Raw genomic sequence first — 24,236 nt, 5'->3', positions numbered from 1 at the left:
GCCTAGATACCCAGTAGTGGGATGGCTGGGTCATATGGTATTTCTATTTTTAGTTTGTTGAGGAATCTCCATACTGTTTACATAGTGGCTGAACAAGTTTGCATTCTCACCAGCAGTGTATGAGGGTTCCCTTTTCTCCACAACCTCTCCAACATTTATTTTTGGTCTTGTTTATTATAGCCATTTTAACAGGTGTAAGGTGATGTCTTAGTATAGTTTTGATTTGCATTTCCCTGATGATCAGTGATGTTGAGCATCTTTTCATGTGCCTATTGGCCATCTGTACACCTTATTTGGAGAAATGTCTGTTCATATCCTCTGCCCATTTTTCGATCAGGTTTTTTGATTTTTTGATGTTGAGTTTTGTGAGTTCTTTATATATTATGGAGATTGACCCTCTGTCAGATATATGATTTGCAAAACTTTTTTTCCCAGTTGGTGGGTTGTCTTTTCATTTCAATCCTGCTTTCCTTTGACTTGTAGAAGCTCTTTAGTCTCATGAAGTCCCACTTGTTCATTTTTTCTTTTGTCTCCCTTGTCTGAGAAGACATGGTGTCTGAAAAGATCCTTTTAAGACCAATGTCAAAGAGTGTACTGCCTCTATTTTCTTCTAGAAGTTTTATGGTTTCAGGTCTTACCTTCAAGTCTTTGATCAATTTTGAGATTATTTTTTTGGATGGCATAAGAGAATGGTCTACTTTCATTGTTTTACATGTGGGTGTCCAGTTTTCCCAACACCATTTATTGAAGAGACTTTCTCTTCCCCATTGTATGTTCTCAGCTTCTTTGTTGAAGATTAGCTGTCCATAGATGTATGGCTTTATATCTGGGCTTTCAATTCTATTCTATTGATCTATGTGCCTGTTTTTGTACCAGTACCATGCTGTTTTGATTACTATAGCTTTGTAGTATATTTTGAAGTCAGGGATTGTGATGTCTCCAGCTTTGTTCTTTTTTCTCAGGATTGCTTTAGCAATTTGGGGTCTTTTGTTGCCCACTATGAATTTTAGGATTCTTTGGTCTATTTCTGTGAAGAATGTCTTTGGGATTCTGATTGGGATTGCATTGAATCTGTAGATTGCCTTAGGTAGTATGAACATTTTAACTATGGCTATTCTTCCAATACATGTGCATGGAGTATCTTTCCATTTCTTTATGTCATCATCAATTTCTTTCAGAAAAGTCTTGTAGTTTTCATTGTATAGGTCTTTCACTTCCTCGGTTAAATTTATTCCAAGATATTTTATTCTTTTTGTTATGATTGTGAATGGGATTTTGTCCTTGAGCTCTCTTTCTGTTAGTTCATTATCAAAGTATAGAAATGCAACTGATTTATGTAAGTTGATTTTGTACCTTGAAAATTTGCTGCAATTGTTGATTATTTCTAGTAGTTTCTGATGGATTCTTTTAGGATTTTGTATATATAAAATCATGTTGTCTACAAACAGTGAGAGTTTCACTTCTTCATTGCCTGTTTGGATTCCTTTTATTTCTTTTTCTTGCCTAATTTCTCTGGCCAAAACCTCCAGTCCTATGTTGAATAAGAGTGGTGAGAGTGGGCACCCTTGTCTTGTTCCTGTTCTCAGAGGGATGGCTTTCAGTTTTTCCCCACTGAGTAAGATGTTGGCTGTGGGTTTGTCGTATATGGCCTTTATTATGTGGAAGTACTTTCCTTCTATACCCATTTTATTGAGCATTTTCTTTTTATCATAAATGGATTTGGATCTTGTCAGATGCTTTCTCTGCATCTATTGAGATGATCATGTGGTTTTTCTTCTTCATTTTGTTAATGTGGTGTATCACGTTGATTGACTTGCGGATGTTGAACCATCCCTGTGTCCCTAGTATAAATCCCACTTGATCATGCTGTATGATCTTTTTAATGTATTGTTGTATTCAGTTTGCCAATATTTTGCTGAGGATTTTTGCATCTGTGTTCATCAGCAATATTGGCCTGTAATTTTCCTCCTTTGTGTTGTCCTTGTCTGGATTTGGTATCAGGGTAATGTTGGCCTTGTAGAATGTGTTAGGAAGTGTTCCGTCTTCCTCAATTTTATGGAATAGTTTGAGAGGGATAAGTATTAAATCTTTGATTGTTTGACAGAATTCTCCAGAGAAGCCGTCTGGTCCTGGGCTTTTATTTTTGGGGAGGTTTTTGATTACTGTTTCAATCTCTTTACTTGTGATTGGTTTATTCATATTCACTATTTCTTCTTGATTCAGTTTTGGTTGTAAGAGTCTGAGAATTTATGCATTTGTTCTAGGTTGTCCAGTTTGTTGGCATATAGTTTTTCATAGTATTCTCTTATAATCTTTTGTATTTCTGTGGTATCCATTGTAATTTCTCCTCTTTCATGTCTAATTTTATTTATTTGAATCTTCTCTCTTTTTTTCTTAGTGAACCCATCTAAGGGTTTGTCCATTTTGTTTATTTTTCTCAAATAACCAGCTCTTTGTTTCATTGATCACTTCTACTGTCTTTTTGGTTTCAATTTCATTTATTTCTGCTCTAATTTTATTTCCCTCCTTCTACTGACTTTGGGCTTTGTTTGTTCTTCTTTTTCTAATTCTGTTAGGTGTAGGTTGAGATTGCTTATTTGATATTTTTCTTTTTTGTTGAGGTAAGCCTGTATTGCAATGAATTTCCCTCTTAGGACCACTTTTGCTGCATCCCAAATGAGTTGGTATGGTGTGTTTTCATTTTCATTTGTCACCAGATAATATTTGATTTCCCCTTTGATTTCTTCAGTGACCCGTTGGTCCTTCAGTAGCATGTTGTTTAATCACATCTTTGCCTCTTTCCCAGACTTTTTCTTATAATTGATTCCTAGTTTCATAGCATTATGGTCAGAAAAGATGCTTGATATTATTTCAATCCTCTTAAATTTATTGAGACTTGCTTTGTTTCTCAACATATGGTCTCTCCTTGAGAATGTTCCATGTGCACTTGAGAAGAATGTGTAACCTGCTGTTTTAGGGTGGAGAGTTCTCTATATATCTATTAAGTCCATCTGATCTAGTTTTTCATTTAATTCTACCATTTCCTTGTTGACTTTCTGTCTGGATGATCTGTCCATTGGTGTAAGTGGGGTGTTGAGGTCCCCTACTATTATTGTATTGTTGTTAGTATCTCTTCTTAGGTTTGTTAATAGTTGCTTTATGTACTTTGGCGCTCCTGTGTTGGGTGCATATATGTTTATAAGTGTTATGTCTTCTTGGTGGACTGTCCCTTTTATCATTATATACTGCCCCTCTTTGTGTCTCTTCACCTGTTTTGTCTTGAAATCTACTTTGATATAAATATGGCAACATCTGCTTTCTTTTGTTTACCGTTAGCTTGGAGGACTGTATTCCATCCCTTCACTCTGAGTCTGTGTTTGTCTTTGGGCCCGAGTTGTGTTTCCTGGAGGCAGACTATTGTTGGGTCTTGTTTTTTAATCCATCCTGCCAGTCTGTGCCTTTTGATTGGAGAATTCAATCCATTTACAGTTAGAGTAATTATTGATATGTGAAGGCCTAGTGCTGCCATTTTATCACTTGTTTTTGGTTCTCCTGCATTTCCTTTGTTTCTCATGTATTTAGGACTATCAGTTCAGTTAGGTAATTTTCTATGCTGGTGTTCTTAGTTTTCTCCTTGTTTATAATTTGCGTCTCTCTTCTAATTATTTGTTTAGTGGTTACCATGTATTTGTATAAAAAATCTCTTAGATGAGTAGTCCATTTTCTGATAGCCTCTCATTTCCTTAGACTAAGCTGGTTCCATCCCTTTCCTCTTCCCCTTTTGAGCTGTTATTGTCACATCTTATTTAATCTTGTGTTGTGAGTTTGTGGTTGAAATGACAAGATTATATTTATTCTTGGTGTTTTCCTTCCCTTTTTCTTTAACATTATAATTAAACATTTGCTAACCTGTTCTGATGGAGAATTTTCTGATTTTGCAATTTTCTGATTTTGTCTATCTACTTATCTCCTTGCTCAGGGTATTTTTTTTTTTTTTTTTCAGGTATGAGGGCCTTCCTGAGGATTTCTTGTAGGGAATGTCTTGTGGTGTTGAACTCCCTTAACTTTTGTTTATCTGAGAAAATTTTTATTTCTCCATCATATTTAAAGGATATTTTCACTGGATAGATTATTCTTGGCTGAAAGCTTTTGTCTTTCAGAATTTTGAATATATCATTCCACTATCTCCTAACCTGTATAGGTTTCTGCTGAGAAATCTGCTGACAGCCTGATAGGGGTTCTTTTGTAAGCTATTTTCTCCTGCCTTGCTGCCCTTAATACTATTTCTTTGTCATTGATTTTTGCCAGCTTTCTTACTATATGCCTTGGAGTTGGTCTTTTTACATTGATAAAGTTTGGAGATCTATTGGCTTCTGTCACATGGATTTCCAGCTCCCTCCCCTGGTTTGGGAAGTTCTCAGCTATTATTTCTTTGAACAAACTTTCTGCTCCATTATCCTTCTCTTCTCCCTCTGGGATACTTACAATCCTTTTATTGCATTTCCTAATTGAGTCGAATATTTCTCAGGAAGTTTCTTCATTTCTTTTTTAATCTTAGTTCTCTTTCCTCCTCTATCTGAAGCATTTCTATATTCCTGTCCTCCAGACTGCTAATTCTGTGCTCCATATTATCAGCCCTACTGTTTAAGGAGTTCAGATTTTTCTTTATCTCATCCATTCTGTTTTTCATCTCCAACATTTCTGATTGATTCTTCTTTATAGTTTCAAGCTCTTTTGTGATGTAGCTCTTCAACTTGTTGAGTTGTCTATCTATATTCTCTTTTAACTCATTGAGTTTTTTAGTGACAGCTACTTTGAATTCTTTGTCATTTAGGTTATAGATTTCTGTGTCTTTAGGATTGATTTCTGGGTACCTGTCATTTTCATTCTGTTCTGGAGATTTAATATTTTTTTCATACTGCTTGATGTCATGGACCTGTGACTCCACATAGAGATACAATTTGGTTACAGTTTCCACTTGCTACCACTTGGGGGAGGGGGCAGGAGCTGTGTAATCTCCACCCACTAGGATCCCCATCAGCTGTTCCTGACTAAGCCTGGGCCACTCCTTGAGATCACAGTGGCCTTGTGGGGTCTCCCACCAACTGTGGGAACAATCACACGAGGGCTCTGGGTTGCTGCCACCTGCTCCCACAGACCTGCCTAGATGTGGTCCCCCCTTAGGTACTGCAGTGGTGTTGTGGGCTTTCAAGGCAGCTGGGAGCTTAGTTACCCAGACTCACAGCTCCACTGCCATCTGGTCCTAGGTTGTACCAACTGTTGTGCTTGGTGGGTGGGGCCTCCTCACTGGATCTGAGCCTGTGCCACTCCCTGGGACTGTGGTGGGATTGTGGACTCTCCTACTGGTTGAGAGAGTGATCACACAGGGGCCCAGAGCTGCTGTCACTTGCTCCCACAGGTCTGTCAGTCACACTGCTCATTTGGGGCTGCTGTGATACTATGGACGTTTGTGGTAGCTGGGGGCACTTTCACCCAGGCTACAGATATACAGCCATCTATTTCTAGGTCACACCAGCCTTTGAGCTTGGTGGGCAGAGCCTCCCCACTGGAACAGAGCTCAAGTCATTCCCTGGGGCTGCAGTGGGACTGTGGCCTTTCCAACTGGACCTAGGAACAATCACGCTAGGGCTCAGGGTTGTCACTGCCTGCTCCCATGGCCGTGCTGGGTCTCACATGCCCCTTGGTGGCCACAACAAAGCTATGAGTGTTTAGGGCAGCTAAGGGTTTGTTCACCCAGACTTGCAGCCAAGTGGCATCTGCTCCTAAGTGGCACCAGCCTTTGTGCATAGTGGGTGGGCCTCTCTACTAGGGCGAGCCAAGTCTCTCCCTGGGGCCAGAGTGGAACTGTGGATTTTCCCACTGTACCAAAGAGCAATCACAGGAGGCTCAGGGCTTTAGTCACCTGTTTCCACAGTTGCTCCAAGGTGCACTCCCACCCCCAGGGCCACAGTGGTGCTATAAGCACTTCAGCCAGGAAAGCAGTTGGTCATGGGTACTGGGCTGTCTAGGGGTCAGAGAGTCCTCACCTATCTCCACCTCCTCCCTGGGGGCAGTCCATCCATCTTCCAATGTTTAGCAGTGTGGGTCTCTCAGGTGTCCTGAGCTGCTGTGTGAGTATCCCCCATTGATCAATGAATGTCCATTAGTTCAAGCGAAGAGAGACAAAGGGAGCCACTTACTCTGCCATGTTGCTGACGCCACCCTAAGTGATTATCTTCTTTAATCCTCATAACAAATCTATGCAATAGGTACTATTATCATCCTAATTTTATAGATGAGAAAACTGAGGCAGTAACTAATCCAGATTCTCACAGTTAGGAATTAATGGCTCTAGTGGCTGGAGGTGTCTCTTTAAATGATCTCTTCAAATTATTTGAAGGATACAATGGAAGTCTGAAGTCAACCAAGCCCCAAAACTCCAGTCAATGAGAATGATCAATAGCACCATTCAACAAAGTATTTTTTGTACCTGGCTTATGCAAGGCATGTGAGATACAGCCCCAAATAGCCTACTATCCTTTGCTTAAAGTTTAGGAGGTTAGGGAACTCTGGTTCCTATCTGACAATGGAGAACTGATGAGGTATGGCAGGATGGCAAAAGTTCTTCCTGTCAAAATTCAAGGTACAGATGGTAGGCAGAAGAGGGTGAAAAGTTGAGTTGGGGATAGAAAGCCTTATTTGTGAGACTCTGTGGCCTGTATGGAAATTGCAGACATGCCATCTTTGGCCAATTTGCCTCTATCCTCATGCTCATGGACTCCTTGATCACTCATCAACTCTCTTTCATTTTTCCACCTCCTCATTTAGGTTTCCTCTTTACCTACAGGAGAATAACGGGTCCTACTAGCATAACAACAGCTGATTAAATCAGCAGCAGTATTTTTAGTCAAGCTTCATTAAAGACGCAACACAAGGCCAAATGATGTTAGTCATAACATCCTAGCAAAACAGCAAACCCCCTTTTCATTCATTTTATCAAATGTATTTATGGATGTTTACAATTGTCTCTGTTTACCCAGAAACTTATCTTTTCTGCAGCTTAGTCATGAAGCCACCTAGTTGAAATTCCATGTGTTCGAATGAGCTTTAGCTCTTGCTTATAACCACCTATTATGGAGTGTCTTTCTTTTCTTCTTCTTCCTCCTCCTCCTCAGCCTTCTTCTCCATTGTGTCACAGACATCTCCCATTTGTATGTTTCTTCCTGTTGTTTCCAGCCATTCAAGATTTTGTATATTTATTGGTTGGATTTCTTTTAGATTCATAAAAATATGTTTAAATAATCATCATTTTCTTTTGACAGCCCTTTGTCAAGAGTCGTCTGGCAAATTTGAAATATAGACAAGCTGGTGATTTGAAAATTAGGCAAGGAGTTAGGATCTAGAAGTGTGCTGTCCAATACAGCAGCCACTAGCTACACTGGGCTACTGAGCACTTGAACTATGGATAGTGCCACACTTGAAATCAGATTTAGGATATATTGAATTATTTTAAAATTAATTCTACCCACTTTTTTCCTTTTTAATGTGGCTATCAAAAAAATATTAAATTGTGTATGTGGTTCACATTATATTTCTATTGGACAGTGCTCATCTATGCAGACCAATTTCTTTTTCATCACCATTCATAGCACAGCTAAAGAATGCCAACCTAATACAGAGTTAGGTAGGCTATTTACCTATTGAATAAATGTTAATATTTGTTTAGGCAGTATATTGGGACTACGAATGCCTGTAAAATTGTAGATGTATATTTACAGACTAAAGTAAAAGATTTTAAAATTCTTTTCAGTCACAAGTATATTGAAATGATGAACATTAGTTCAGCATTTGTTGGAGGTTTTGGTACTAGGCACTAGATGGGTATTTTTTTTAGGAGACGTTGAGAGTTATAATCCTATACACTGTTTGCAAATGTTTCTGAGAGGGGCTGATGCCTTGACAATTTGCCCAGTGTTGACCCTCTCTTAGAATTGATATATCTTTTATTATTGATCTCATGAGTTGGAATCAATGATAGAGATCCAATTCCAGACTGTTGAAAGAAGTTTTCAATTATTTATGGACTATGGCCACATCACAAATCCACACTGGAAATCATATATTCCCACAGAGCTAATGTACCCTGAATGCTCTTTTCCTAAACATGTACCAGTAAAATATTAATCCACAAACCAATACTCATGTACAGTTTCCTTGTGTTCTAGAAAAATAGTCTTCTTAACCATGTCTAGGATTTTCTTGTTCACTCATGGTCAACTATACATAAGCTTGAACACATCAGGCTAGACCAGATGTAATCTGATGCTGTAATTTGGTGCTGATAGGGTAGGTTATGCACACCACACATGCATGTGTACACACACACACATCACAAAATATACAGGAAAATTAGGCATTCTTGACTAATGTATAGACATTTATTGATTTCCTATCATATAGCCGGCACTGCTCTAGGCATGTGGACTTGTATGACAGCCTTTGCCTAAAGAGAGTTGGTAAGTTGCTTGAACTCCAAATTTCATTTATATCAATGCCCAAGTGAAGGGTACTCTTCTGCTCTCTCCCTGTTCCTCCTCTCTAAGATGATCTGTTTCCCCTTGTGCCTTAGCTTAAGGAAAGAAGGACATGGCCATTGAACAAACAAAGGAGACTGTGGAAGTCATAGCTTTGGGTCCATCACTGGCACCGGAGTCGGCAGCAAACTTATCTTGAATGAACATCCCAGGGGTCAATACAGCACACTGTTCAAGAGCACAGGCTCTTGAGTTAGATATCTGGGTTTGAACCACAGTTCCACTTCTTATTAGTTTGGGTGATCTTAATCATGTCACTTACCTAATCTCAGACTTAGTCACTTCCTTTGTAAAATGAGGGTAATTATAGTTCTTGTCTTTTACAGTTGTAAAGATTAAAGGAAATCATGCTTATTTTGCTTATTTTGTCACAGTATCTAGCACATCTTCCTTCTATGCACCAATTATTTTTAAGAAAACTACAGAAATTCAGCTATATCACTGTACTGTCCAGCATTGGCTCTACCAGAGGCCCTTATCACTGACTATTCACTTTAGATTTCAAGATTGCAGGGGCTGAACTTTGAAAGGTTTTCTTTGCTGATGAATTTTGTGATCTTTTACTGTCTATTTTTATTAGTTTTTTGAAAAAAATAAATATGGATTATAACATTGTGTTTATGGTTAGATAACTCCCTCAAGAACATCCAATTAGAAACTAATAGCTTACTTACCTTACTTGATCTGAATGTTGTGAAGAATTCTCCCTGAAAATACAAATATAGTCTGTCCATAACATTCTTAAAAAGTAAGCACCAATATTCCTTAGCTCTGCACAGATGTATGTGTTTATGTATTACACAGTAAATAAACACACTAGGGAACTTATCAGTATTGTACAATATGATGGCTTTGTTGTAAGCTCAGATATATTTTTGATTTCAGGAATACTAAGGATTTTAAGATATCCAGGATATCTTCCTCCCTGCCTCCCACCAATCCACCCAGTTTCTTCTAGTTTCTTTACATGATAGTGTCAATTACTACAAAGGCCTTTTAGCAAGTCAAATAGGAAAAGGGTACCTGTAATTAACCCCTTTTTTAAACAAGAATTTTCCAGATTAACCTGCTTTAAAGTTACATCAGAATTTTTCTGACTCAAGCCAACGGCTGCCAAATGGTAACATGATTGGTAAGCATAACTCTATTTTAAACTATAAATAATTTAACACACACATACACACATGTACACACTTAATGTGAACCAGCATATTTATCTAACTCTAACTTTATATGGGCTATTTCCTTGGCTGGATTCTTTCTTGTCTTTTTCATCATCAGAAGTGATCTCATCTGAAAACGTTTAGAACAAAACTGTGCACTTCATCAAGTATTCCCAGTTGAGTATTTTGTGGTTAGTATATTCTTTTTCACTCCAAGTGTTGTAGGCAGAAGGATTACTCTAGAGTCACTCTAAATTTAGTTGGACAGTCAGCTCTCTAACAGATGTTTTTATAGGATCTTTCAACTCATGAGTGTAACCCACTGAGACCTCATTAGAATGTTGTCACTAAATGCCATATGATTGTGTCTGGTGGTTTTTGAATGAACCAGGAATACCTAAACTTCAAATCTAGTTCCCTTCCAACAACATTATTTTCTAAGATGGCTTATAATAGTTTTGACAGTTACTACAACCAACAAGAAACTATTCAAGGCTCTTTAGAATCACCTCACCTAGCAAGCTGCACATGCCTGGGGATTGAATTAAGAATCTTTGCCATTTCCCATGGCACCTGGGTGCAGAATATTTTGAAGGAAGAGAGTGAAATATGAAGAGGCAAAGATTTCACATTCGACAAACAAACAGCTTCATTTGGCACCATGACACTTGTCTCTTGCTCCTTTCACTCATTGTTTCTGTCTAATGTTGGAAATATCATCAAGGAGTCAAGAACCTGTATCATAAAGTGAGTGGCAGTTGTCACAGAGAAGTGAGGCTATTGTGGTATCAGCAGCAGCAACAGCAGCAGCAACACAATTTTTGCCATTTCTTGGTGCTGTCTTCAAAGGTCTATCTCCTTAGATACTATCCAGCAGAAGCGTGTGTTATAGTGGCCTCCAAAGTAGACTATCAAACACGCAGTCTCCAACCCTGAAAATGAAAAAAAGTCCCTGTAACCTAGGGTGAAAGACAGGAAATAACCATATAGAGTAGATCTGGTGGCAAAGACTCTGGTCAACTGGCTCAACGGAGAGCAAGTGGTGATTGGTGGTGCTGCAGGCAGGAGGTGCGTACTACATCCTGGCTCAGTTTGATGAGCAGTAGGGTGGCACTGAGTTCAAGGAAATGGAAGAGAGCAAGAGCAGAGGATACCAGGCAGAGTAATTGCTGAGTCACTCAACCAGACAGATGTGACCTGATTCTCTTGCTTTCCAGAGTCATGCTCCTCCCAAAGAGCACAGAAGCATGCAAAAACAAACGGTGAGCCTGTGCTGGGAAGATTCCAACAACATCATCTTGAGGGAAAGGGGAGAAGAGAGCAAAGGTTGAAGGAATGGTAAAGGATACAGCCCATTGCAGATACCTGCCAACTTGCAGACAGACAATTCATGTTGAAAGTATGTGACAATTACCTCTAATGACAGAACTAAGCAAACAGACTCTTCCATTAACTCTTTACCAATCACCTAGTCAAATCTCTCCATTCTGCTGGCTTCTAGGACCACCTACTTGCTTGGTTAGCTTTTAGAATTTAGCAGTATAAACCCTTCCCTCTCTTGACTTCCTTTACCAGGTTTGAATTCAGCCCATTTCCGTATCTTCCATTTCTGCTTTTTGATAAGTTTTTCAGAACACCAACCTAGTTAAATTAATTGGACTCCACGTACAACCTATTAACTCCCCTTGTAATTGACACCTGGATTTTCAGCTTGGCCCTTGGAATCTGGAGCACACTCCTGCCTCTTTTTCTCCATAGGACCTGGGTCTGGGCTTGGCTGTCTTGCCTGTATGCTCCATCGCCATCCATTATGCCCTCTGACATGCCCTGACCCATTGGAGCTCCCCACTAAAGTTGGGTTCACCTGGTTCATTGCCTTTGCTAATATTATGTCATTCTCATTGTCTTCATGTAGCTTCCAAGAGGCAGACTCTGAAACAGGATATTTTTGAGGTACTACCAAGAAAAAAATCATTGGGAGATGACAGCAATGGGAAGTAATAGAGGAAGGGGAGGAAGCTAAAAAAAGGTGAGCCATCAAGCAAATTACCAGTGTGGGCAACTGCAGCTGGATTTTACTAGGGAACTTTGGGAGACAGTATAAAACCACAGAGTTATCCCCCCAAAGGACCCAGGATATTTATCCATCAGCACCTTTCTGACATTATTTGAGGGCTATTCCCAAGGGTGATAATTCTTCAGCGCTTCTTATTTTCCTCACATGTAGGTTGAAGGGGTTCTGGTGGAGAAAAGAAGTCTTCAAACAAAGAGTTGTGGATGCTTCAGTTGGAAGTTGGTTTTCTGCATGCAAATAGTTAAGTGCTAAGATTAATGGTAGGCATCTGCCAGTCCTCAATCATGGATCACACCTGCCATGTGCCTCTCTCCCTCATAATGTACCTAACCTCATACTCTAGCCATGTAAATCTCTATTTCCAGGTCTGATTTTGATTTGCATTACAGTTGCATACTTATACTACCCAAGTCCAAAGTAAGCCATGACATGTCATTCATTTGTTCCTAACACATGGTTTGAACCCATCATATTCCAGTATTGAATTAACTGTTGAAGATTCCAAGATGAATGAAACATGGTTCGTAACTTCTAGAAGCATATTGTTTAGAGTTTAAAATGATCTCTTCCCCATTTCTGCCTGCCAAAAGAAATCTCCTTCCCTTTTTCCTTTATACATTGTGTCCTCATTTCCCTAAGACACTCAGGTTCACCATGATGCCTTCAATAAGTACTTGCTGAATCTATCATCTTCAGCTAACTCCTCTTTCCAATCAACCAGTAAGCACCTCCAATCCTTTTTCTTTATATTTCTAGCCTTGGTTTATTCCACTCCATTCTAACTGCCATTATTCAAACAGATCTCATAATGTCAGTGTCAGCTTATATTCTTTAATAGCCTCAGTTAACAATCTTACCATATCTTAAATCCCTCCTTGAAAATAAAATCTATCCCCCACACCATGATGATGTGATGAACCTTTCTGAAACATGTCATTTTCGGCTGAAATGCTTTTCAATTTCTTGCTGCTTTATGGAGATTCAGGACATTCCCCAATTTTTCCCAACTCTACGTCTCTAAAGTTTTCTTATATTGTTACCTTCATAAATCCTCTGAATAAGACAGATTAATCTACTCACTGTCACCCAACAAAATGTATAAATTCAGCCTCCATACTCACCACTTATACCACTTTCCCGTCTGTCATGATCTTCTCTTCCCTCTGCCAAATCCTACTCAGACTTTAAGATAGAGCTCAGGTCCCATCTTCCCCTTAAGCTTCTGAGTACCTGATCGATGCTGATCCTTTTCAACAGAATCTGTTATTACATAGACTAATCATTTGATACTCTGTCATTGTCTGCAATGTGATATTATTTGTATATAATTTATTACATCTGTTTTAGTAATTGTAATAGCTATTATTGAACACTTATGTGCCAAGATCCTTTAAAACTTTACCTCTTTGGGGGTTAGCCCCATGGTGTAGTAGTTGGGTTTAGCACACTCTGCTTTAGTGGCCCAGGCTTGCAGGGTGCGGACCTAAACCACTTGTCAGCCATGCTGTGGTGGCAACTCACATACAAAGTGGAGGAGGACTGGCCACAGATGTTAGCTCAGGGCTAATATTTCTCAGCAAAAAAACCCCAAAAGCAAAAACTTTTACCTCTTTTAATTTCATAACAATTCTATGACATAGCAATTTTCACTATTTTAAGATGAGGAAACTAAGCATCAGAAAGGATAGGAGCTCGTCCAAGGAAAAATCATGCAGAACTTTTCAGAATTAGAATTTGAAACCAGATCTCCCGACTATTAGCAGCCACAATATCTTCCTCGTAAAATTATAAATTGATTAAGAACAAGGACCAATCTTATTCCTTCTTTATAGACAATGCTTTACATGTAGTAGGAGTTTTAATAAAGTTATTCATTTAAATTTGGGGAAATTTAGTAATTTTGAAAAGCATTGCAAAGAGACTTAGCTGGATTTTGTTTTATTTTGTCTACTTAGTTCAAGAAAAAGCTGATGGCTCTAAAAAATTGGGCTTGCCCATCTTTAGTGAACCCACCAGTCTGTAAACTCCATGAAATCATGAAAGTGTGTGTTTGTTTATCACGATATTTCTATGTCTACTGTATAAATTACTCGTTGAGTGGATATTTTAGAATCAATATGCCCATATGAGCCTAGGCTTATCTTAAACAAAAATTTTGAGAACAATAGGCCATGACATAAAGGTATGATATGGTCTTAAAGGAATTGATATTCTAAATACTTGGAGCTGAACCATTTAGAGCAGAGAAAACAGGATGTCCTTTTTGCCCTGGGCATTTGACTTTGGACTTGGCATCTGCTACAGATGCCTTACTAAAGGGCATTCAAGGTTACTTACTCCCAACATGCAACCTTCTTTAATGAGCAGAAAAACGGATCTGCTTTGCTTTGAATGAAGTAATCTAACATTCATTTCTCAATTCTCTGGTGATAGCCACATCAACAGACTTCTCCCTGTTTATTTTATTTTCCTTAAACTGTCAGGACCTAACTGATGATACAAGTATATTGGTCACTGGAAATTTATGCCTCTTTATGTCAGAGCTTCTTAAACTGGTGTCCTTGGATGGTCGCTAAAGATTCTGTGAACACTTTAATATTGTCCACAAAATGTTGGATGCATGTGCGTGATGTTTTCTGGAAAGAAGGCTTTACGATGTCAAAAGACTCCCAAAGGAATTCATGACCCCAAATAGGTTGAGCACTATTGCTCAATGTAAACTAGTGAATTGCAATCTTGCTTATTAACTGTTTATTAGATGGATGCTGTGCTTTGTAAATATTTTTACTATGTCCCACATTCCTGGCACAGTGCTGTGTATTGAAAGATGATGGGACTTGCAAATCAGTTTGTTGTAAGTTTGATTCATAAAACGATCTCCTTTGCATGTGGTCTCCTTCAGGTTAGCTGTCAATTAAATTTCTAGTCTATAAGGCAGAAACTTAATTTTCTTCTCTAAAAGTAACCAATCCCAAATATTCCTCACTACCATCCCCTATCCACAAAGCTTAAGAAGTCTTATGCCTGTGTGCCCCCTTCTAGAGGTGTGGGTGCATTGCAGACCACATTACTGAGTTCCTGCATATGGACCATCGTTCGCATATTCTGATGCTAGAAACAATTGTTTAACTATTTCTTTGAATGAAATTGGATTTATCATTTATTCACAATTTCATCAAGTTACCTGTAGATTAAGAGCATCCTAGAGCAAGGTGTCTCACTGGGTTTAGAAGTAAGGTCAATGGCCAGGACCTAGAGGGAGACCAACTAAGCCACATTGAATAGAATCTACAGGTTTAGCCTACTACTGCTACCTGCCGGCCCAGACATCAAGACAACCAGGGTAGGGCTTGACAACCTTGAAGGGATGCTATATTTCTGTGGGAGATTTTACAACCAGAGTTATATATTTGACCTCTGGTAAATTATTAATTTTTAAATTATTGGAGCTGAGAAATCCAATTCCTTTCTTTTCCTCTATTGCTGAGTTATATTTTCATCATCTCTCAGTAGCAGTGCATTTATTTCAGTGTAATAAGTACACCATGATAAAGGGTTATCGCAAGTGTTACCATTTACAGTAAGAGATATACTTCTCTTCTTTTTGTATGATAAAGATAGGACTAGAAAGAAAGATTTTTATCATAATTTTAACAACTTCCCGTCTCCAAGGTTACCACCCTAATATCCAAATATAAAGTTTTCATTCTTCTCTTCCACCCGGTTAATTTCTTCTCCTTTCTTTAGAACGCTTAAGGAAAATTCTTAATTGTAAGCTAATATCAAAGAATTTCACTTTCTATTATCTTCCTTAGGAATAATGTCATTATTTTCTCATTTGATTAAAGTTATGAATTTTTTTCATGTAAACTTTCTAAGACGCAAAAAAATAAAAAGAGTTGACTTGTCACAGAATATCTTACTGTGAAATCTCTCGTTTCAGTGTGCTGTAGCAGAAAAATGGTCAAAATAAACAATTTGAAAGAGTAAGGAGGCATCTTGTGTACATTTCCAGTGATATAAAAGGAGACTAGCAAAGAAGTCTGGACTTAGTTTATACTCAGACATCTCTTTCTTTTGAAAAACATGTTTGAATTGAGAAAAACTTGAGGATTTTGTGGCTTGCCTTTCTCATAAAATATTGAAAATCCCAAGTTAGTTTGCCTTGCACCCACCTCCAACCTTGGTGGTTGGAGACTAGATAAATACATGCTAATTAATGTCATTTTGTTGCTTTTTAAAATTTTTATAGATATTTCTTAAAACATCACTGTGGCTGGTAAAAAACTCAAATTGTAAGGTTTCCTTGTTACTGAAAAAAAAAGAAAGCCAAATCTTCCTCAATGTTCAACAAGTTAAAGAATCTGACCATAGGAAAATAATCCATTTTTCTCTTTTTTGAACACATTCTCCCTAGGAGAATTTTTGCCCACATAATGGTTAAGTCTCAGTCTCCCATGGAGTAAAAAAATTCCTGGAAGAATAATCAATGTGCCTCAAAGCAGGCTGACTGGCTATCTAGCTTAGCTGGAGGCAGAGTGGTAGAGCAGAGAAGAAAGGGCTTTGGAGCTGTAAAGCTCAGTTCAATTTCCAATTTCACTACCAAGCAGTTATGTGAACTTGGATAAGATACTCATCCTCCTACACCCTCACTTTTTCAACAGAGAAATTTGAACAATAAAATGAACCTCTCTAGATCTTTTTAATGATAGAAGATAACGCATGTAGATTGATTAACATAATGTGAAACTGTTATTGGCTAAATTGTATCCTCCTCAAATTCATATGTAGAAGCCCTAATTCGCAGGGCCTCAGAATGGGCCTGTATCGGAGACTGGGCCTCTAAAGAGATAACTTAGGTAAAATGAGGGCGTATGGGTAGACTCTGATCCAGCATGACTGGTGTCCATAAGAAGAAGAGGTGAGGATACAGACATGAGCACGTGCAGAGGAAAGACCACGTAAAGACACAGTGAGAAGGTAGCCATGTGCAAGCAAAGGAGGGAGCCTCAGAAAAAAACAACCCTGCAGACACCTTGATCTTGGACTTCTAGTCTCCAGGTCTGTGAGAAAATACATTTCTGTTGTTTAGGCCACCCAGCCTATGGTATTTTGTTATAACAGTCCTAGCAAACTAATTCAGGCACCTAACAGACTCTTGATGGATGAGAGTTATTGTTGTTAGTTTTTCCATTGAGACACCAGATATAAGTGTCTAAGCTGGGTAAACAGGGCTGGTTTACAGCTGGTGGTGAGCAACGACTGAATGAAATAAATGGCATACATAGCAAGGTATGCATTCTTAAAATATCCCCAGCCAGCACACCACAGTACTAGAAATTCCCAGCTCATTTAGGGTAAAGCACTGAAGAGTCCTTTTAAGATGCACATTAAGCCATTATCCTCCATTAATGTCTTTAGAAAAAAAACTAGGAGATTATAGCTAGTCTTAGGGACCAGGATCTGGAGAGCATAATACCCAGAGGAAGTAAGTTTTCCTAGGGGAGGGGGAGAAGGAAAGCATGAGGACGTAGTGCACTGTGGGCGAGGAAACTCCTTCACAGAGTTGCCAAAGAAACAACAAAGAGATGGTGCCATGGGTCACTGAGGTCAAGAGGGACATGCAAACAAAATGAAGGTGCTGATTAAGAGACATTGAAGACAAATTTTCTCAAACTATAGTTTGCCTATAGAAGAGATTTGTTTGTCCCTAAGAGACAGCATGAGTGCACGTGTGTGTGCATGCGTGGGTGTGTGTTTCTCACACAAATTTTCTCTTCAGAATCAGAACAGTCACACAGGACAATGAGTTTATATTCAGATTCAGATATTGGAAAATAAATAACATCTCAGCTTGGCTACCATTAAGACACTCATGAAGAGAAGAAGGGTGTTCACAGGAGGTTAAGAAGAGAATTGAATAAGGGAGTGAGGAAATAAACCAAAAACAGGAAGGCATGTGGAGACTAACAACAAGATAATAGAGACAAAGGAAATCTTAAACGCAGAAGAAATCATAGACTCAGAAAACTCAAAATATTCCTTAAAATCCTGTTGTCACTGTTATCCATTTCTTCCCCATGTTTATTTAACCTCAATACCAATCAGCGCAATTTAAGTTTCTCTCACCTCGGAGAGTACAGGTTAATGGCCTTCTCTTAATAATTCTTCATGAACTTGACCATTCTTTGACTTAGGAAAAGCTAAGACAAAATGAACTGAAGAAGAAAAATAGAGTGAGAAAGAAATAAAAGCAAGTGAAGCAAATGAATCCTACTTAAAGCAGTCAACTTATTTGACTGCCAGTCCACACCAATGGCAACCGTTTAGTCATTTTGGTTGGTTTGTCCAGAAATAGTTAAATCTGAAAATTTAAACTGACGTTTCCTGACTTAGAGACATCAATTTCCTCATTTAGAAAATTATGGGGTTGGATTACAGGCATCTTATGTCCATTCCAGTCACATTATTTTTGTGATTCTGTAACACAGTAACTTCTCTTAAATTTTTCTACTTGTCAGGTATTAGCAAAAATTGTGATGGCCAAAGGAGGATAAAATTAAATGACATGAAGCTTATAATTCTAAATTATCAGGACTCTGTGCTAAATCTGATCGTTTTCCAAATAATAAGTTCAGTGTTCTCCATTTGGCTTTTATTTTTCATATGACCAGCCCAAAATTTAGATGTGAAGTCATTTCTTGGACAATGCCTTCTTTTAAGTTTGGTTCACCAAATCTGAGTTTCATTTAAAATTTTCTCTTTGTTGCCTATTTTATGACAGTTCCAACATATTCACCAATGACACCTTCTTCATCTGGTACAAAGACGCCATGAAGAAAACAACTGTGATCCTTCTGACAGAAAAAACTTTCCATTCCAGTAAAATATCTAAGAGACTGTTTTGTGAACTGGTGACGAGAATAATTTCTTAGCAATAGCACATACATGATTGCAAAATATCTGTAACAAAATATATCTCAAATGTATTAGCTTGCTTTAAAAAATAAAAGGAAAAGCTTCAGATCTTAGAGTTAGCAAAATAAAAGCAACAAAACAACATATAAACTCATGAAAGTCAATGGGGATTCAACCTCTAGATCTCCTTGCGTTTTCTTGGAAACGAATATAGGACGTCGGTGGCTTTCAATTATTGTTTAAGAGGACTGTACAGCACCAAAGACGACGATCCATTTCAGTCAAGCCTAGTTTGCAAGTTTCTTGAGGGCAAGAGCCATTCTTTCATTCATTCCTCTTTCATGTTTGTGTCTTCAATGGCATTTCACACAAAACTAGGCGTTTTATCATACATTAGTCGAATACGTGACATAAAGAGCAACTCTTGTGAATTGGGACAGATTAGAAGCATTAAAAATTTATCTAACCAGAGCTGATTTACAAAGGGTAATTTTCCTTGGGGATTTTTTTGTTTATTGGCCTAGAAGGGCAATATCCATAGAAGAGAATGAATGAAAAATAGACTTGAAAAAAAGGAATAACTGTAATTCAAACAGCATTAAAAGCTTAACATTTGGAGATATCTTTTTTTGATATGAAATATGCTGGGAATCGTGGAACAGTTCCGGTAAACAAGAGTTAAATAAATACAACTGAGAAACTCATTTGGTTTGTTATTACACATTTGCAAATGAGATTATGCAGTCAAGCGTATTACATCCATGCACAGCTGATAAAGCTTAACTAAGAGAGGAATTCTTCATGTTCTTTTTATGAACAGGTTGCTCAGCCCTGGCTCTCTGTTTCATGCTTTTGAGCTGGAGAAAGTTGTACATGCAGCTTTGAGGGCTATAGTTCACTAGCTCAGTTTTAGGAAGGAAGTAGATTATATTATAGTAGTATTACAAGGTCGGAAGTCATAAGCCTTTCAAAGGCCGGGTGTAGATTGAATTCTTTCTTTCTTGCTGCTGCAACCTTAGTGTGACATTAATTCAAAAGATGATATTGTTCCTTATTACCATCCTGCCTGAGAGGAAAACATTCAACAAAACAGATGCAAATTATTTTCCAGGTCCCCTGGGGTTTCCAGTCTGTGTCATTGAAGGGAAATCTACATATTTTACTCCTCTGAAATATTTAGTAATCAAACATTCATGATAGGTATGTTACATGCTCTGCTTTCGTAACAATGCTCCTGGGTAACTGAAATGAACAATCTAGTTTTAAAAAACCTTGTCATTTAATCTATCAAACTAGAATAAGGATTCACTTGTTTGAATAATCTGATAATGGTATTTAAATCAGGTACATTATGCCCAGTTTTCCCTCCCTGTTGAGGGGCACGTGCGTTTGGAAGAACAGACGGATCTTGTTGCTCCCTGATAAGGTCAGAGAAGCTTAGCTAGAATGTAGTGATGTTTAAAGCTCATTGGTTTTGCCTCTGGAGTGCAAGGCTGTTACCATGACAACAAAACTGCAGTTGCTACAGCATCCACAGCCTCATCTGATGTCAAGGCTTCCGGGTGACCCAGCACAAAAGCTATTACTTTATGTTTTTTTCAAGAAGTCTCTGAATAGTAGTACAGAGCCCAAATAATTCCAGATAAACAAGGTTTCCTATACTTTCAATGTAGACAGAAAGCTGTTCTTCAAAGTGGGAATAAATGATTGGAAACAAATCTGTTTCTTCCAGTTAGCCCATCAGAGAACTAAATCAGAGTTGAAGGGAGAAAATTGCGCACAACTGGTATTAAAATACTGCTCTACTTTCCATTTCCTAAATGTAGATTTAAAACGTATGGAAAATTTTAAATAACCTCACACAAACCTGTAGATCATTTAGATCGACAAGCCACAACAGCCAACTCGTTTGGTAAGATGGATCAGCAGTGTTACAAAGTAGGAAAGCAGAGAATCACAGAATACACCAGAAGGGCAACTCATCCACAGTCTTGCCTCTAGAATAACTAGTATCGATTCTTTTTTATTTGTTTGTTTATGTCAGCCTTATTGAGGTATGATTGACAAATAATCATTGTATGTATTTAAAGTGTTCACAGTGTGATGTTTTGATATACATATCTACTGTGCAATGATGCCTCCAACCAAGCTAATTAACCTGTACATCAGCTTATACATTTAAGTTTGTGTGTGCAGTGAGAACACTTAAAATCTACTCTCTTAACAAAATTCAAGTGTACAATATATTATTATTAACAATAGTCACCATGCTGTACACTAGATCTTCAGAATTCATTCATCTTATAACCGAAAGTTTGTGCTCTTTGACCAACATTCCTCCATTTCCCTCACCCCCCAGCCCCTGGCAACCACGCTTCTACTCTCTGTTTTTATGAGTTTGGCTTTTTTAGATTCCACGTATAAGTGAGATCATACAGCATTTGTCTTTCCTTCTTTGGCTTATTTCACTTGGCATAATGTCCTCTAAGTTCATCCATGTTGTTGCAAATGGCAGGATTTCTTTCTTTTTAAAGACTGAATAATATTGTATATATATGCTACAGCTTTTAAATCCATACATCTGTGGTTGGACACTTGGCTATTGTGAATAATGCTGCAATAAACATGGGAGTGCAGATATCTCTTCAAGATACTAACTTCTTTTCCTTTGAATATATACTCAATTAATACGGGTCTATGCCAAGACTAAATGTAGGCTTTGGTTGTTAAGGTCATATAAAGATATTCACGAATACTAGTCCCTTAGAATGAGAGAAAGAGAAGGAGAGTGTTAGATTCCTTCTAGGGCTTCCAACTTTTGATGAGCTGTATAGTTTTACCACAATATCCCTTTATCCAACTCTCTCCCCTTCTTGAAACTTGTATATCAAGCACCCACCGAGGGTACATTACTCCAGGTGTAATGTTGGTTTCAAGTGGTATTGAACTTGTACTTCACTCGGAGGGGTGGAGTTAGGGTAAGTTAGGAAAGAGAATAATTTTGAGTTTTTAATTTTTAGCAGATAGTGTGCTAAACATTTACACTCATTACTTCATTTATCACTTATCCTCTTACTATGAGGTAGATAATCTTATTTCCATATTATAGATAAGGAACTAGAGAAGTTAAGCATAGTAAGGTCATAAAGTCATATAGTAAGTGGTTGACCTGACATTGGAATCTAAGCATGACTGATATACCAAGCTTGCTCCTTCCTCTGTTATCACGTACTACCTCAGGAATGTTGCCTGAACTATGGATATTCACTTCTATAAAATAGATCTTGAAAGAGCTTGAAAGCGATGAAAGGATGCACAGGATTGCAGTGGAGCACCTGGAAGGGACTTAAAGGTCTTCTAATCCAACCCCTGATGCTTGAACCATCTTAAACCTTTACCTAAATCTCAGTTGTGACGTCACCAGATAGAACTCATCTGCTAACCAGAAACTTGCAATGTCCTAGGGCAAACAACTATGTTATAAATGCATTCATTTTCTTCAGCTGAAGCCTGTCTCCCAGCTGGTGGGTGGGATCTGATAGGCAGCCAGGCTTTGTCCTCATTGGCTGAGACCCGGACAGAACTGAACCTGGGTGTTCAGCATGTGGTACCGGGTCTGGGCATGACTGGAGCAAGTAGAGAGGCTCCACGGGACTAATGCTGCCCAGAACTGTGAAGGGTCTAAAATTTTACTTTACTTCAAGCAAACAACTTAGCTGGTCACAGTTTCTTGAATGCTAGCAGAAAACACGAGATTCCCAGGTCAGAAATGAGAGACAGTTTATTACTCACTGCAATAGCCATAGCCAGAGTACGAGCATTTGTCCTGGTTTCCTGGGCCTCAGTCCCACAGGGCAGGGTGAAAAAAGCTCAGGTGACACGTGCACCTGCAGTGAGCTGTTATAGGAGAGACACTACAACCTGAGGCCATCTGATGTGTTACAATGGGTAGTAAAGCCTGACTGGCTTTTGTCCCAGGGGAGACACTGTTTCTGTATTCCAAGACAATTTGCTATACAAACACCCTTGGAAAGGTGGTCCCGAAGAAAGGCAGTCAGTATCTCTGCTTGCAAGATGTGCAGGAACAAGACAAACCCATGGAGAATTATCTCCCAACAAACATCTCCTTCGCTCTAAACAACCTGCTTCTTATAATATAACATAGGGACACAAACTTTTTTTGTGGAGGTGTGTAAAACGTATTGCTGCCTTCATACTGAATCACTGCTGACCAGATCTTCTTGTTTTTTAATAGAGATGCTACCGTTATACCATACCACCCCAAACTACTTATGTAGTTAGATTTCTTAAAAAATTAAAATTGAAGCCTTTATACTAATTTCTAATAACTTTCTTTGTCCAAAGAGTTGAGGAAACTCCAGCCTAGTACAAGATGGACCACGGCCATAGCCTCCTGACTAGGTTCTCCACATCCCTCTGGTCTCCCTTGAATTCAGTCTCTAAACTTGCAGCTGGGGTTACCTTTTAACTCTGCAGAGCTGATTGTGTCCTGATTTCTGACTTCCATTCTCTATAAACTGACTTCCCTTTGTTGTTAGTATAACACCTAAGTCTTATCACAGGGCCGATAGGTTCTTGCCTACCTCTTCATCCTCATCTTGTAACACTCTTCTTCTTCCTCCCTCTACTCCCGCTGTAATAAACTTTTCTGGGTCCTTAAACATTCCATTCCTTAGAGCCTTTACACTTGGAGTTCTCTCTATCTGAAATGTTCTCTACTCATTGCTACCCCTTAGTTTAACTCATTTCTATTCTTTTTTTTCTTTCTTTTGGTGAGGAAGATTAGCCCTGAGCGAACATCTGTTGCCAATCCTCCTCTTTTTGCTTGAAGAAGATTGTCCCTGAGCTAACATCCATGCCCACCTTCCTCTACTTTATATGTGGGACGCCACCACAGCTTGGCTTGAGGAGTGGTGTGTAGGTCCACACCCAGGATCCAAACCAGTGAACCCCAGGCCGCCAAAACAGAGCATGTGAACTTAACTGCTATGCCACTAGGCCAGCCACAACTCATTTCTATTCTAATTGCAGTTTTCAGCTTCAACGTTATTTCTTCATGGACACCTTTCCTGACACCCATACCAAATTGCTTCCTTGTGTTATATACTCCTAGAACACTCTGTCCTTCATAGAACTCAACACACTTGTAACTAATGTCAGTCTTTCCTTCCAGACTCTGCAACAGCAAGTCTGTTACAGCTTCATCACCCAACACAATGCCGGAAACAATGCTCAATAAATATGTGCTAATTGGCTTAAAAGAAAGTGGGAACCTTGTTTGGGAAGGAACAAGTTGTCCAGCTTGCCTCAAGTATAGGGCTCATGACATGAAATAGTGGGAGAGAAGTTTGGGGTTGTATTTTCTAGAATCTTCCAAGCACTACAGAAGCATTTATCTATGATTCAGTGGAAATGGGGAGCCAGTGTAGGATTCTGAGTGAGTGTGACGAGGTCAACCTGGAGCAT

The sequence above is a fragment of the Equus przewalskii genome, chromosome 20, assembly GCF_037783145.1.
Source record: "Equus przewalskii isolate Varuska chromosome 20, EquPr2, whole genome shotgun sequence".
Lineage (NCBI taxonomy): Eukaryota > Metazoa > Chordata > Mammalia > Perissodactyla > Equidae > Equus > Equus przewalskii.
The sequence above is the reverse complement of the archived record's forward strand: the minus strand, read 5'-3'. Positions refer to the sequence as shown.